This window comes from Ursus arctos, unplaced genomic scaffold (assembly GCF_023065955.2).
Source record: "Ursus arctos isolate Adak ecotype North America unplaced genomic scaffold, UrsArc2.0 scaffold_9, whole genome shotgun sequence".
Taxonomy (NCBI): Eukaryota; Metazoa; Chordata; class Mammalia; order Carnivora; family Ursidae; genus Ursus; species Ursus arctos.
The window spans coordinates 6,353,438-6,368,850 of record NW_026623111.1 but is presented as its reverse complement, the minus strand read 5'-3'; positions in this window follow the sequence as shown (position 1 = coordinate 6,368,850).

Here is a 15,413-nt window from a genome sequence, read left to right as displayed (position 1 = left end):
TTCTTCCCGTTGCTCAGACTAGAAACCCTCAGCGTTGCCCTGAGTCCGTAAACACGGAAGAGCGCCTCCCGCGTGGCACTGCTGCCTCCCCAGGTGCTGGGTTTGCCTGAGGCTCCAAGAGTAGGACCTGCCTGGGCCGAGGGCGCTCCCCGCGAATGAATCTGCTGGATGAAGACAGGGGGTGGCTCTGGTAGAATGAAACTGTAGGGAACACTTAATTTCAAAGCTCTTTTAATTCATACTTCTGTCTCTTCTCCTTTCTCCCCTTACCACTCTGCCCCAAAGCCTGAACTGTAATAAAGAAAAACTTAGAAGCAGTGGAAAGGCTCGGAAGCGTGTGAGTGTGTGCTTGGACAGCAAATTTTCTGACAGGGACAGGCCTTGTTTTTGTACCGCGCACCGAGTCTGGGCCACCCACGGCAAGAAGCAGCGCCCTCCCCACTCTGGACGTCAGTGTCCTATGACGCCTGGGCATCTCCAGCTGCACTGCTTTCTGATTCTCTGAAAACAGCCTGCCAGGGCCAGGAACTGCCTTTCCTATTACAGAATTGGGGTGCAGAGGTCAAGAGATGGGGCAGGTCTCCAGAAGAACCCAGCATCTTAGAATGTCTGAGCTAGAAGGGACCTTAGAAATGATATCCTGTTCCCATGGGTCTCAGCTTCCTGTGAGCTCAGCTGGAAGGTTTCCGCTGTGAAGTCTGCTAACAGGGCAGATTGGGAAATTTTAGGCAAGGCCTAGGAATCTGCCTTTCAGCGAGTTTCCCAGGTGGCTCTGAGACAGGTGTTGTAAGGACAGGACTTGCAGAAGCCCTGGTCTTGTCCAAATCCATCTCTGGATTGATGCTCTGAGATGGGAGGCAGTTTGCCCCATTACAGCAGCAAAGCCGCATCGTGTTCACCGTGCGTCAGGCACGACAGTACAGCTCGTGGAAACTCCATAACCTGTGAGGTCAGTCCTGTGGTCCCTCCATTTTCAGATCCGAAAAGTGACCTCCTGAGGGCTCGGGTCCCCGTGTCCCAGGGCTTGCCTGCCAGGTGGTGGACGGACGTGGAGAGAACAGCCTGCTGCCACGACAGTCGTGAAACTCCTAGCCCATCTCTCCATGGGGGCAAACAGCACCCGTCCTGTTTTAATTTCTTCTTTTTCCAGAGTACCATAGACAGCAGAGAAAAATCAGAAAATGTGTACAAGTAAAAGGGAAAAATAATTTCATCAGCCTCATCAGGGATGAGGATGAGGATGATGAAGAATCCAGTCCTGTCCTGACAACAGCGGCTAACACCTGCTGAGATTTCGCTCAAGCATGGCCTCGGCATGTCGCGCGCCCCGGCTCGTACCCCTTCCACGTTGCGTGTGTACAGCCTGGCTTGTTTCCCTGCAGCCATTTTCCTGTGCGCTCAGATACAAGTAAATCTAGCCACTTAGACATTTTCTTGATCGGCTCCTACCACACCTACCCCCTTGTCTTTTCACATCGCAGATCGTCACAAACCTCTTCCCTTGTCACAAAAACCTGCGTTGCCGTCTGCACCCTGAACCTGTGTCTGATGTTCCCATCGCGCTTGCCCTCAGCCTGAGGATGTTGGCGAAGGGCCCCGCAGGGTTCTGGGCGGGTAGCTGGCGCTCCACAAACAGGCTCGCCTTCCCTTGAATTCACAAATTAATCTGTGGGCGTCCTGGGCTGCTTCACAGCAGATTTTCTACCAGCCACCAGATGGCGCCATAGTCCCTCACAAGGCGCAGAGACACAGGCCGGGTGACCTCAGCCCTCCAGCTGCCTGGGCTGCTGGCATTCCTGCGGCACCCTGCAGGTGGCAAAGTGCATTCACCCTCCTGAGCCCCCTGGAGCCCCCAAAGCGGCCTGCTGGCAAGGCAGCATTCTCTTTCCCCAGTCTGGAGGGATGCATCCTTAAAAGGAAAGTCACCTGCTCATGGATCTCTTGTCCTTGTTGAGTGCCCTTCTGTGTCCCAGACTCCAGTGTTCATGCAGGAGATGCCCCGGGGGTGTCACAGCCTGGGCCCCCGGCCTCACAGCTTTAAGAGGAGACCCCACTCAACAGCCTCGTTGAGCTCAGCACAGTTCTCTGGGTTCTCCGTGTCTCTGTACAAATGATACAAACAATAGCTCTAACTCTACCTAAACCCTATCTCTTACGACAGATCATCTTAACTCCCTTGGTTTTTCTCTTTGCTTCTATAATATTCCTCGCTGCACTCCTGTCCCCACCCAAGGCAGATGGATGCTTCTGATTATCATGGAGGACGGTCGTGTTCTCGGAAGCAAAAGAGAATAAAATTAATAAATTTCAAAAGAGCACTCTTACAGTTAAAGCATAAACCTGACTCAGCCTGGGGCCGCTGAGAGTATAAAATAATTCTTGTCTACGGACATGCAGACTCTGTCCTATCCAGCGGAGCCTCGATGGGCTGCTCTCTCCCCTGCGAGGAGCCAGTCCTCTCTCCACTTCATGTCCATCTCAATGTTCTCGATCTGAAAATGTGTTTGTTCTTTGGATTCTCTTTTGAACCAGTTAGGACATCTGCCCAGTTCCCTCTGTGATTAATGAGTTAAATAAACCCTTAAGTACATATGCATAGTCGTATCTGTAGGAAAACCTGGATTTTACCTTTCTTTGAAAATTATTTTTAACAGACTTCTGAAAGGGTCCAGATATAGACAGAATTTTTCTCTTGTTTACTATCGATGCTGGATTTGGTAGGTTTCCAAGCACAGAATGTATTCGCTTGCTAGGACTGCCATCACAAAATACCACAGGCTAGGGGGTTTAAACAGCAAACGTTTATTCTCCCAACGTTCTGGAGGCCGGAAGTCAGTGATCGAGGTGTGGGCAGGGTTGGGTCCTCCTCGCCTTGCCTTGTCGACAGCCATCTTCTCCCTGTGTCCCTCTGTGTCTGTGTCCTGACCTCCTCTTGTACAAGCACACCAGTTATATGGAATCAGGGCCCGCCCAGATGACCTCATTTTTCCTGAATCACCTCTTTCAAGACCCTGTCTCCACGTACAGTCACATTCGGAGGTGCTGGGGATTAGCACTCTCATCTGAATTTGGTGGGGACAAGAGTCAGCCCGTGACATAGAGCAAGAGACAGGGTGGGCCAGAGTCCGCGGCACAGAGAGGCGGCCAGGAATCCTGCTGGCTGAGCGGTGGAGGCAGCCGCTCGAACACCCCCGGGGCCTGGCACCGATACTGCACTGGGTGACCCAGTTCATCGGTCTGCCTGTGACTCCCAAAACCCAAGAGGGAATCAGCAACAAGGCCGGGGACACGCAAGTCCAATTGCTAAAAGAACTGGTCATTTTACTTTTGGTCTCTCAGAGTCTCAAATGACCAGATTTTCCCAGTCTCTTGGCTGAGGACTGCCCGACCCTTCGGCTGTAGGAAGGCAGGCAGAGAGAATGGACCATTGGCTCCGAGGAGAGATGCTTCTTCCTGCTGGCTGACCTGCTCGTGCTGCTTTGGCCTCAGGGTTTTCCAAACAGTCTTGGCCATGGGACCGTTCCTGCCTATCAGGCTACGTGGGAGCCCAGGCCACAGAGCAGAAGAATCGAGATGCTCTGGCTCAGGGAGCATGGGTTGTTTAAGCCTCTCAATTTGTGGGACTTTGTTCTGGCAGGCTGAGGAATACACATACGGTCCTGCCAATGAAGCATGAGCTTCACCTTCAGCCATGAGCTTCCTGGTGGCCAAAGCAAAGAAGGAATCTCTTACTGGAATCTGAGTAGTTCTTGTGCGCTAAGCTGGCCACCTTAAGAGAACTGCTAGGTGCAGGGTGCTCCGAGCAGTACCTGGCACCCACATAGTGCTTAAAAATAAATGTTACCTGGCATTTTTATTATTTTTAAATTTTTCTTAATTTTTTAGCCACTGAATTTTCCCCCCAAATATCATCCCTTTGGTAAACAGTAGACTAGAAGCTAAGTTTCCCTCCAGGTCTGTGGTTTTAGATTTTATGATCCTCTTCAGTGGCTAATGTTGGTTTTCATTCCAGAGAAATCACTGATATGGGATCCGTATGAGCTGTGGGCTCGGGCCAAGCCACAGGGCCGGGCACAGCCAGATTCTGGTGGAGAGAGAGGAGTCCTGTTCCCCAGGCCTGTGGGACGTGAGTGTCTCAGGTGTTTGAGGGTGCAGCCCGCGAGGTCAGCGACAGGGAGAGCATCGGGATCCCGTGTGCTTTGGGTCAGCTTCCCATGTGGCTGAGGGAGGGGTCCTCAGACAATTTGTATTCTGCCGCTTCCTGCTGTGCCGCCTTCAGGAAAGCCGCGCTCTTTCTGGGCCGTGTTTCCTCCTTTGTGAAGCGATGGGGTTAGACCATCAGGAGCGTATCCCATGCTCCCCCAGCCCCATGCTTCTGGCAGCCCCGCTGGTCCATCGACCCTTGAGTTCATGTTGGCTTCGGGGTCCTTCTCAGCACCGCGCTCCAAACATTGCCAAGCAGACCATGCACCAAAGAGGAAGGTCTCTGAGGCCCCCGGAGGAAATAACCCCTAAAGCCCTGTCAGGAGAACGTGTTCTAGAATGTCCTCATTTCTGCCATGGGCCCCCCCGACCACGGCTGTTCTCATCCTCTGTGTTTTGGTCTCACAGTCTGGCGGGTCTTTGAGGCAGTCTTTGAGTTTGGGTGTCTGTCTCTCGCTAGGCTGTGCCTCCCCCGAGTGGACATGTATGGGGGCACCTCACAGCCCCTGCCGCCCTCCCTCACACCCCTGCGACTTGCTCAGGTGCCGCAGCCCTAGGCCTCTGCAGGGCACAGACTCAGATGGTCTGCCCTCACGATGAAACAGAGCCCCGTCCACCCCTCCTCCGGTCCCTCCACCCATGGAGAAGGGGACAGTAGATCAGAGGGCATCGCTCACGGTGCCTGTCACTGGCCGCGCGTTCTCGGGAGGCTGTGGGGCACTGCACGCTGGGCAGGGCTGAGAGCGAGCCTGCTGGCAGGAGAGAGGCTTCACGGGGGCAGGGACACGTTTGGACCTTAAGGGACAGACTGGCCGGTGGGGACAAACAGGTCAGCTAATCTTTCATGTGCAGAGAATGGGAATTGGATGTTTTTTCACTGGCCTTGTCACAGGTAAACAAGGGGACATCTGTGAGTCAGATCTGAGTCACATGGGAAGGCTGGTGCTTTGCAGTAAGTGTTTTTTCCAGAACACAGAAGGGCGGGAGGGTTTCTAGATCTTGCTGTTTTCCAGGAGGGCAGGGCTCAGGGACAATTCAGCATGGTCGATTTGAATAGGCTGGAATCCAGACGTGCTGTGGAGACATGCTGTCCTGTTTTTTCCTGGCGCAGGGCAGACCCTCAACAACGCTCACGGAATGGCCACGTGTATGAGTTGGTGGCAGGGAGCAACCACTGAGCACTGGAGAGTTCTAGAAGTAGCATCTGAGGTGCTGTGCCGGGGCCCAAGGAGCCAACGGTCTTCTCACACCTCCAACAACAAAGCCGTCCCGAGGGCTGGGAAGGCGAGAGCAGCCGTGTTTGCTAGGCGCACGTGATAGGCCAGGTGGCTGGACGGATCCGCAGGGAAGACGGACGGCTCTCTGGTTACTCCGAGCGGAGGAGGCTCAGGACGAGGATTTAACTGCTCCCAAAGCTGTTGAAGGTGGGGAAGATCGGATATCGGGCCCTGCTCCCGCGCCCCCTCTCCCGGGACCCCTGCCTCTCTGTTCCCCTCCTCCCAGCCTCTGGCAGCCTCAGGCTAACACCCCAGCAAGCCACCTGGCATTTCCTGGAAACCCCCACAGGCTGTGAGGACGGCATCCCAGCTTTTCAAACAGATCTCCCACCCGTACAGACCAGATCCAGGGAGGCTGGGCTCCCATCCAGCTGCTCTGATCAGACACCGGCTCCACTCACCAGCCTGGCTACTCTCGGGCTCAGGGAGAGGAGCAGGAGGAGGTCCGGGGCTTGGTGAGACGCCCGCCCCTCCTGGAGCCCGGGCCGGCCTCCGAACGGCGCCCTGGCCTCTCGCCTGACTGGGGTAATGGGCGAGGCATCTGTGGGTCCGTCCTCCCCAAGCCCACCGGGGGCCTGGTTTGGGACACCTGCCCAGGTGCTGTCATCACTCGTGATTCCCTGCACCTCCTCCCTCCCCTGTGAGGGCCCCTGCGCTCTCTGCTTCTGGGAGACCCCTAAGAGGTCTGCACGCTGCCCGCTGGGAGCCCCACCGCCCTGGCTTCTGCCTGGCGCCCACTGGTCCTGTTCATGGTGATGGATAGGAATGTGCTGGAACAATGGGCTCGGGAACCAGTCAGGCAGCGGTGCCCAGAGATTCCGGAGGGAGCCAGTCTCTGCTTCACCGACATCATGCATCCGTGTTGAGCGCACGAGTGAGTGTTCAAGCAGTGTGAAAAGGCCAGCTGGGGGGCCGAGAGGACCCCCTGAGGAGGCCCGTGGCCCAGGTTCTGTTTAAAATACCAAGAGCGAGAGGTGGGAGTTCAGGGTGCCAGTTCCTAAGCCCCGTGTGCGCGTGTGTGTATGTGTCTGCACACGTGTGTGTAAGGTCCTCACATGCATATTCACCAAATTCAGGTAGGGCACGCCGGTGGGATCACATGCAGGCTTTGGCTGCAGATACCCTTCCCACAAGGGGCTAGAACACTCTTGCCAGAATCCGGCGGGTTTTCCCGCCCTCCACAGGGCGCTGTTGCCATTCATTCATTTATTCATTCATTCAGTCAACAAATATCTCTAGAACACTCCTTACTCTGATTTGCCGTTGGTCCCGGCCTTTGAGCTCTGTAACCCTCCCCCCAGGCCACAATGCCCACCCACTGGCAGGACTCCCCCCTGCAGGGCAGCCCCAGTGGCTCAGCTGAGAGCCACCCCATGGCAAGGGAAGGCTTCTCGTGAGGTGTTTCCGAGACACCCCAGGGGAGAAGAATCACCAGGGAGTTGGCAGGCCCTGCCCCTGCGAGTCGGAATCCCCTGGTCCAGGCGGGGGGCGTGTGGTCACAGCCTGTTTCCTGGTGATCCCCAGAGTTTGGGAGACAACGCATTTCCATCTGTGCACACAACTGCCTGGGGCGGGTTAGACGCAGAGTGGAATGCAGCAGCTCAGGCTGGAGTCTGCGTTCCCAGCCAGCTCGGGGGTTGGGGGGGGGGCACAGGACCGTCCTCCCTCACCGTCCCCGACACTTCCTGTCCCGACCGATGACTGCTTTCTGCTGAGCCCTTCCTGGGAGCAGGGAACTTCCTAAGGGCTTTGCGCACAATATCTTGTTGATGAGTAATAGGCTCTTTCTACAAACGGGGAAACTGAGGCATAGGGCAGTTAGGGACTTGCCAAGGGGTAGACTACACTCGGAGTGTGCAGAGCTGGAGCAGGCGCCCATGCTCAGAACAGCAAATTGGGGAAGGACTAAAATTTTCTGGGCGACAGCTGTGTGTCAGAGGGGTGTCCTGTCCTGTCATCCTCAGAACTGCCCCACGGCGCACTCGTTAGTGCCCTCAATTTACAGAAGAGGGAACCGAGGCACAGCAGCTTACAAACTGGCCCCACGTCATCGGTGGGCTCCGAGAGGCAGGGCTGGGGTCAACGTTGTCATGGGATCTCTGCAGCCATCCACACGGGCACAGCCTCCAAGCAGAGCCCGGGCTGGGGCCCCTCGGGGACCTGGTCCTGCACCGGCTCGCTTGCCCCTGCCCAGTCATGAGCCTGCCCTGTGTTACCTGCCTGTGGCCGCCACCACAAATACCACCAGCCGGCTGGCTTGGAATCGCAGTCCTGGGGGCTGGAGGTCTGAGATCAAGGTACGCGGGGCTGCGCCCTGTCTCATGGCTCCAGGGGAGGATCCTGGCCTCTTCCAGCTTCCGGTGGCTCTGGGTGTTCCTCGGCGCCTGGCTGCTCCACTGCGATCCCCGCCTCCATTGTCACGTGGTCTTCTGCCCTGCGTCTCTCTGTCTGTCTCTCCTCTTCTTACCAGGACGCCAGCCCTACTGCGTCCTGCAGGATCTCATCTTTACTAATGATGTCTGCAAAGACCCTGCCTCCAAATGGGGCTGCATTCGGAGCGTCCAGGTGGATGGACATTTCAGGGGGATGCTACTCAGTGCAATATAAGCTGTCTATGTGGTCTTGACCCCAGGCTCTCGCACAACGCAAGAAGCCCGGAGAGGCTGGGGGAGCCACCGGCAGTCCCCGCAGCGCCCACAGTGCTGTCACGTGTGGGGCCAGCTCTACAGTTCTGTCCTGAAAAAATGGGGACTTTTCCTCTCGGTTGCTTCACTGTCCTTTCTCACATTTCCCCTCCAGGCCTTCCCCCGCATCTGTGGTTGGGAGCGCCTCCTCTGTCTCCTAAGAAGTCAGATGCAAAGGGAGGCACAGGCTCCAAGGGAGGAAGTGTCACGAGTCCACAAGCCTGTCACCCTGTCGGCCAAACAAACACAATTTGATACTGGATTCCATCTCTTGCCTTTCAAATGGGAAGGGTTTTTTTTGTTTTGTTTTTTGTCTTTTTCTATGGTAACCGCCAGTGCTGGCAGTGACGTGTTCAAACAGTGACTTTGACGCAATGCTCACGGCCCTTTTAGAAAGTAATTTGATAACATTTCCCGGGAACTGCCAGAGAGTCATACAGTTCGCTTCCGTGGCTCCACTTCCAAAGATCTCTTCTCAGGACATAATCAGACATGGGGTCAAATTTTCCATACAAAGACGTTATCACAGCCATTTAAAAAGCTCGTGGTAAAAAAACAAACTGGAAAGAGCTTCTGTGTCGACCCAGAAGGAATTGGTCAAGTAAACAGTGGCCTCTCAGCCTGATAGATGTGTTTACAGCACACCCGTGCCAATGGAAAAGAGCGTGTTTGGTGAAACGGGACCCGCACACAGCCTGCGGGCCCGCAGCCACCCCTGTGCCCACGCCTCCCCACTGTGGTTCCGTCCCCCCTCCTTTCCTCCATCCTCCACACTATGGGCAGAGCCATCCTTCCAAAACACAAGCCAGCCCTTGCTCTGCCATGACCCAGACCCTTCCGTAGCTGCTCACAGGATATATCCAAACTTGGATGGGGAGGCCAGTTCCTTTGCCGTCAGCCTCCCTGTCTTCCCAGCCTCGTCCTTCCCTGCCAGCCACAGGCCATGCTCTTCCATTACTCTGCACCTTTGCTGATGCTCTTCCCTCTGCCCCCAATCCACTGCTTTTTTCTTTACTCCTAGAAAACTCCTACACATCCTTCAAAACCCACATCAGTTCCCATCTCCTCTGTGAGCCTTTCTCTGACTACCCCAAGGGAGTTGGAATTACCCTCCTCTGCTTCTGTAACCTTTTATGCCACCCCTGTCCCAGCTGTCACCTGCTTCCATTGAATGAGTCCTTTGGCATCCATTCCCCTCCTCCAGACTATGAGTTCCTGAAGGGCAGGGACTCTCACTTCTTCACCGGAGCCCAGCACAGAGCCAGCCCATACTAAAGACCCACAAACATTTGTTGAGTGGTAATTCCATGTCACGGCTGACCACAAAGTTCCAGATTAATGTACTCGTTGGAATGACTGTCAGAATTAGGAGTTAGGACTCATGGGGAAACCAAGACTAACAGAGTTTAAGAATCCGACGAAGACAGCAAGAGGCAGAGCTGGTGTTGTCTGAATCCAAATAGCTAGGGTTCTTTGTCCGACACCCAGATCCGCTTCCTGGGGCCATGGGAGCAAAGCATCACAAAGCGGGGGTGGAGCTCAAACCAACAGAAATGTGTTTCTCACAGTCCTGGAGGCCACAGGCCTGAAATCCAGGTGTCTTGCAGGCTGAGCTTTCTCCAAAGGTCCTAGGTGACGATCCTTCTTTGTCTCTTCTAGCTCCTGCGGGCTCCTGCTGTTCCTTGGCTCGTGGCTGCATCACTCCCTTTTCTGCCTCCACTGTGCACGGCCTCATCTGTCCTTCCTCTGAGTCTCTTATATGGATGCTGACCCTGGATTTAGAGCCCACTCAGGTAATTCCAGCTGCAAAGCCCCTTTTTCCAAATAAGTTCGCCTTTCCAGGTTCTCGGGGTTAGGATGTGGACAGCTCTTTGGGGGAGTCAACTTTCAACTCGTGACATATACCTATAGCCCCTGAATTTATGATTGAATTCATTTCGTTTCTATGCAATAGATTTCATTTTTACCCAATTCAGTTCTATCAGCATTGATTACATACCCGCCATGGACCAGGCCTGATAGAATTCCAGACGTGAGCCATGTGGGCCCCTCCCCATGAAGGTCCCCACTCTAATGAGGGGGGCTTGCAGTACGGGGCAGCTGTGGGCCCGCGACGGGGGTGGGGTTGCCAGAAAAGGTGACTCCTGAGCCCAGTCAGGTGCGTGAGGAGGAACAGCCAGGGGACCAGGCTGTCCATGGCACAGCATCGTGAAGCACCCGGGTGGCAGGTCCTGGCAGAGTCCGGCCAGCCTCCAATGGAGGCTGCTGGAGGAGGTGGCAGGCGCCTCAGTCACGGAGGGCCCCCCAGGGTGCTGGGAGCTGGGCTCTGTGAAGTGAACTGAGTACCCCCAAGGTCTCAGAGGGCCCTCCACCCTTCCCACCCTCACCCACCCCGGGCTCCCCAGGACCCAGTGTACTGCAAGTCAGCTTCCCTTTCTGTCATCCTGACAGAAGTCCTCGGGCTGTAGCTGCTTGATGGTGTCCTTGGGGCCGCCCAGGACTATGATGCCAGGCTCTCTTTACAATGAAGAAAAATGGCCACCCAGCCCGCAGCGGTGCTCAACGCTGCTCCCACTGGCCTTCGTTAATACTTGAGATATTTTAAACGCCTTCTCCATTCTTCTCCCCCCTCCCCCCCGGCCCTCACTAGAGCCTCTGTGATCCAGAAAAGACAATCCGATGAGATGAAGGGTGAACACATAAGTATCTCCCTGCCTTTGGGGAGATCCCATCCCTCAGAATGTGAGTTCATGTGGCTCTTTCCAAGACCGCCAAGTTCGCTGGGACCCTCTCTCCCCCACCTTCTGCCCTGAGCTCCTGGGCTCCAGATTCCAAATCCCGGGAGGCCCCACTGTGAGTTGCGGGAGGTGGAACCACATCTCCCGGCACACTCGCTTCCCTCTGTCCCTCCGCGCTGACCCCAGCCTCCAGCACGCCCTGCTTCGGGCCCCCACGTCCTACCTGCGGAGATCTCTGCAGCCCGACAGCATGCCCACGGGGCTCTGTGCCGCGGTTCTCCCACTTCCTTCTGTGCCTCCCCTGGCCCCCCTGTACAGCGGGGATAATGGTCACCTCTACTTCACTGGGTTTTTTAAAATTGAAGTAAAACATCTATAACCTCGAATTTACCATTTCAACCATTTTTAAGTGTGCAATTTGGTGGCATGAAGTACATTCGCAGTGTGCAACCATCACCACTGTCCATCTCCAGAACTTTCTCCTCTTCCCAAACTGAAACTCTGTCCCCATGAAATTATTCACCCCGTGCGCCCCGGCACCCGCCATCTCCTCTCCGCGGCTGAGTTCATCTGCTCCGGGGACCTCACAGAAGAGGAATCATTGGTATTTGTCCTCTAGTGATTGACTTGTTTCATTTAGGCTTGTGTCTTAAACGTTCATTGCCGTTGAAGCATCTGTCGAGCTTCCTTTGTAATGCTGAGCCCCCAATCCGTGTTCTCCACCTATCAATGGACACTTGGGCCGTTTCCCCCTCTTGGCTCGCGGGAGAAGGGCTGCCATGAACATTCATGTGCAGATATCTGGTGGATTCTTTCTTTTCTTGATCAGGTTTTTTGAGTAGCTACCCAGAGGTACAACTGGATGTCTCTCCAGAGGTGGGACCGCTGGGTCACACGATAACTCTGTGTTTAGCTTCCTGAGGAACCGCCAGACGATGTCCCACGGCGGCTGCCCCATTTTTCCTTGTGCTCTGTAGGGTTTTAGGTGAGAATTGAGGTGGCAGAAGAGGAGCCCTCAGCGAGGGTACGAGATCCACAAATGTGGACTGTACTCATTTCAGCGTCACCTGCCCCCTGTCTCCCGGGGCTCCCATTACCCACGGTGTAGACGAGCTCCCTCATCAGCATCCAAGGCCCCTCAGCCTGGCCTCTCCGGCCACCCCAGCGCCTTCCGCCCGGGCTCCCCCTGAACCCTGGCTCTGTTGGGTGCCCCTGACTGAGGCTTCTTCAAGGAGCCTAGAGTCTTGGTTTGTGCCAGTTCCTCTGCCTGACCCTCCTCCTTTGCCCAACAGTATTCAGTTATGTACCACCTCCTACAGGGAGACATCCAGGTTGTCCGGACTCTCTTAAGTGCCCTCGTGGCCTTTTAGTGAATCCCTGAGGGTCTGAGAGGAATAGGAAGGAGGAAGAGGGCCTCAGACCCTGAGGCTGGGCCCGTGGGTGTTTTATCCATCTCATGACTCTGCCGGAAGCTCCCTGAGGATATGCTGCATCTGGTCCTTCTGTCCTTCCATCAGGCTGACTCCTGGCGAGAGTTCAGTGAATGAATGAGTGAACAAACACGTCTGCAGCCACTGGCGTGTGCTACCGTCAAAAGTCCCCTCCTGCGTTGGGGTTGGGGGTGGGGTGCTGAGCGGAGAGGGGGGCAGCGTGCCGGGGAGGCTTGGAGCGGGAGGCTGCTTTGTAGCCTCAGTAAGGTGACTCGCATTCTCCAGGGCTCGCCCAGCCCCTGCTGAGACCTTGTGAGCATCAGAGGTTGTGGATGTGACCTTCTGTCTCGATGGCCCCCCTCGAATGGGCTAGTGAGGGGGACTCCTCCCCATCCCGGATCATCCCCCGCGGAGCTCGCAGAGGGGCGCAGAGCCCCGCGGACCCGCTGTCTGTCAGCCCCAGGAGGGCAAGGCCAGCAAGACAGCTGCATTCAGGTGCACACGGAGGAGCGGCACCTCACTCACCTGAGAGCTCCACCTGTGGGACCGGCTGCGAGCCAGAGTCTGCCAGAAAGAAAGAACGGGAAGGATTCTGGGTCTCACAGACCCAGACAGATACCGCAGGTCTGTGACCTTGCTTGGGGCCTCCCAGCTCCAAATAAAAAAACCTTTATAGGCTTGAGGCCTGAGTCCCGTGAACATGGCCGTGGGGCTCCCCGTCTTCAACAGCTGCAGAGCGGTGATGGTGACAGTGTCTGGAGTTTTCATTACCTGCAGGCGGGACTGAGCTCTCCTGTGTTCGTTCCCATTCATTCCTCCCACGGCCTCAGGAAGTGCAGAATTGTATTATCATCCCTATTTGAGAGAGGAGGAAGCAGCACAGAGAGGTTAAATTCACTTGCCCGAGGTTGCATAGCTAAGAAATAGCAGCCCTGAGATTTGAGCCCAGGCAGCTGGCTGCGGAGCCTACGCTTTGACCTCCAGATGCTGGTGCCGTCGATGCTGCGGAGGCTGGTCTGCGAGCGAGACCCTCTAGGGAAGCTGGGAACAGAAAAGCTACAAAGAGAGGATAAGAGCTCAAAAGGCTGGCAGTGTGGGGCTGTTCAGTGGAAGGACCTCTAAGCATGGGGAATGCCTGCCTTCTTCTCCCCCTCCCTGCCGGTGGTCCTGAGCCCCCCCCCACCCCCGGCCAGGTCCGTGCAGCAGAGAGAGCATCTTCTTTCCAGCCAGGCAGCCAGGACAGTCCCTGGCCCTCCTGTGGTCCAGATGCAATGCGGCCTGGAGGGTGGGCTCTACGCAGCGGCAGGTTAGCTGGTACCCCCGGCCCCCTCAGTAAGCAAGGGGGGTCCTCCGTGTCCTGTTAGAGAAGCCAAGGGAGGCGCACCTAGCAAAGCCGCGGGTTGGTCTTTGTTTAGTGGATACGCGCCAGTGAGCCGGACTCCTCGGTCGAGTATCTCAACCAGGGAGGCCTGCCATGTGCAGCTGACTGCTCTCCGGCCGCACAGCACCTGCAGTCCCACGGGGGGCCTGAGGGCTTTGCCAAATACGGTCGGTCTTGCTGGGATGCGGTGAGGTGGACCATTGGCCCTTATTGCCTTTTCTGCCGCGTGTTGGGTCGCTGTGAAATCTGTCAACTAAGCATTTGCAAAGCGCCTTACCGACACCTAGGGCAACGATCGTTTTAAGCCAGAATGCTACCTGTCTGTGTCCGGAAGCCACCCTGGAGTTGACAGACACGCCCAGACACTGCTGGGGTGCCTGTGGGGTTGGAAGCTCGCTGGAACTTGGGCCAAGAGCAGAGCTGAGTGTTGCCCTCCCTTCCGTACAGAGTTGGGGCATTTTGTAATGTCATATAAAAAAGTCATTGAATGAAGACGTTTAGCCAAGGTTAAGAGCGGGGACTGTGGAGCCAGGCTGCCCTGGGCCCTGTGTTGCCCCTCATTCCCCGGCCAATCACAGGTAGATAACTTCCGTGTACTTCGGTTCTTCTCGGTAACATGGAGTTGATGATGGTTCGCCCTTGTGGGTTGTCAGAGAGTCCCGTGAGCTTGTCGGAAATGAGGGATTGAGTGAATAGCACCAGGTTAGAAGACAGGCCACCCACGTGCTGCTGAGCACATCCCATAGCGGGGATGGGGGGCTGCCCGCTGGGGTGACCCCCACGCCTTCTTCCCCAGCACTTGGTCCTCCCCACTTGGGACCCCTCCGCCGGCCCTGCCTGTCCCCCTGGGAGGGAAGAACCTGGCTCTTTGTCAGAGGATTTTGCTTCGCAGCTCACGGAAATGGGCTAAGCCCTTTGCACGTGGCTGGAGTCCAAGTGCCAAGTGTATGGGTTACAGCCCCTGTTTATTGTCAGTGAGGAAACAACATGGGGGGGAGGGGCCCAGGGCAGAGGCAGGTCTGACTGGGGACCACAGGACTTGCAGCCTCGGCCTGGCGGACACACGTGCAGGAACGTGGATGCTGAGCAGTGTGGGGGTAAACTTCTGATGGGGGCTGCTCCCCCACCCACACACCCTGAGTACCCCAAACCTTCCAGCTCTGTACTCCTGTCCCCTTGTCCACGACACAGTTTTCCCAGATCCTGTCCGCTCCCCTTAGCATAAAGAAAAGAGCCAAAGGGACATGGGTTTAAAACCGGCTTTCATGGCTTGCTGCTGTGTGACCTTGACCAAGTTACTTACCCTCTCTGGATGACTTCTTCCTCAAAGCGGGGATCATGATGCTTTCCAGCAAGGAGCACTGAGGGGATTCCGTGAGGTCTGGGAGGACATGGAGTGTTAGTTCCTTCCCAGACATGGTCTCCCTCCTCAGACCTCTGGTCCTCCTCACCCATGTGGGTCGCCTCTGCCTCAGACCATGGCTAACGGTGTGCGGGCAGTGCAGCCCACCCACACGTGAGGTCCCCGAGTTAGAATCCAGCCAGCCTTGTCCGCGTGTCCCCGCAGCACCCCGCTGGGCCCAGCAAATGCTCGCTGATCCAGGGCTTTGCACACCTGTCACAGCGTGGGTTCCTCCCCCACGTGGCTTTTAGAACCCTTTGACAAGAAGCAGTGACTGTCTTTAGACTTGTGTCGTGTG